Consider the following 1,269-nt stretch of genomic DNA (forward strand, 5'->3'; position numbering starts at 1 on the left):
TTTTGTGGAGAGCCCTGCGTGAGGGCGGGCCTGTGCCTGAGCCGCGAGGCTGTGTGGGCCCCGGGGGCTGTCCCTCCCGCGACACCTGGGCTGGGGCCCCAGCTATGGCCGAGTCACCTGGACTGTCCCGGGTTCACTTCCCGTGGTCTTTCCTCACGTCTCCACTGGAGTCTGTGCTTGGCGGCTTGCGCGGGTAGACGGGCCTTCACATGCACACGCGACACGCGTGAGACCAAGAGGTGTCCCGTGCGTTTTGATTCCAGCACAAATTCTCTGCCAACCTCTGTGGGATCACCGTTTGGCAGAGCACGGTCTGATTTTTAAACATTTCTATATTTGTGGAAACTCATGAGTATTTTATAAACTTCATTTAGATACTTCAGGAAGCATTCAGCATTTTTAAAAAAGAAGAAAAAATTGTTTTCTACTTCATTTTTCCTTTGAGGGCCAGAGGATATTTATTTATAGGCCCTTTTTTGATAGAATCCGAGGCTGTCTGGGGCTTTGACTTAAATCTCTTTCTGGCCTCTCTCTACCAGGTACATTCCACGTCTGGGTCCGCCACACGCACCCGGCCCAGACGCCTTTTTGCTTCTTTAATCCTTTCCAAATCCCCCTCTTTTTTATAAACATTACCAGCTTGGTATTTCTGTTCAGCGTAACGGAACGTACTCCAGCACAGCGCAGGTCCGCCGGGCGCTGGCGAGGTGCGTGAGTCAGGCGGGAGGCGCAGCGGGACGGCCCTGGCCTGTCTGCTGAGCCTCCCGGAGGCTGACGCCCGGGCGGACGGGCAGGGCCTGGTGGAGGCTGGCTGGCGCCCCGGCGCGTCCAGTGACGGCGCCTGCCCGTGGCCTCCCCGCACCGCGGCACGAGGCCGGCACCCAGGGCGCAGGGAAGGCGCTGGGGCCGCGGTGGCGTCAGAGGCGAGGAGCAGAGCGTCCGCACACAGGAAAGGGACGCGGTGACGTTGCCGCTCCTGGCGCTGAGCTCAGCCCCCAGCGTCGCGTCCTCCCTGCACGGTGAGAGGTCCGCTCTTAAAGCACAAGGACCACGGCTTCTAGTCCGGTCTGTGGCAAAGCCTCGGGTTTGCCTGGGGAAGGAAATTCTTCTGAATTTCTAAAGGGGTTGGATTTTGCACTTGGGCGTCTCCACAGAAAGCGACCGCCAGGGCCGCCAGAAAAAACATTTCCTGACTTCCCGAGGTGTGCCCGCTGTGCGTTTCCAGCAGCGGCCGGAGCGAGGGGAAGGCCCAGCCTCCGTTCCGCCCGC

This window comes from Ursus maritimus, unplaced genomic scaffold (genome assembly GCF_017311325.1).
Source record: "Ursus maritimus isolate PB19 unplaced genomic scaffold, ASM1731132v1 scaffold_15, whole genome shotgun sequence".
Lineage (NCBI taxonomy): Eukaryota > Metazoa > Chordata > Mammalia > Carnivora > Ursidae > Ursus > Ursus maritimus.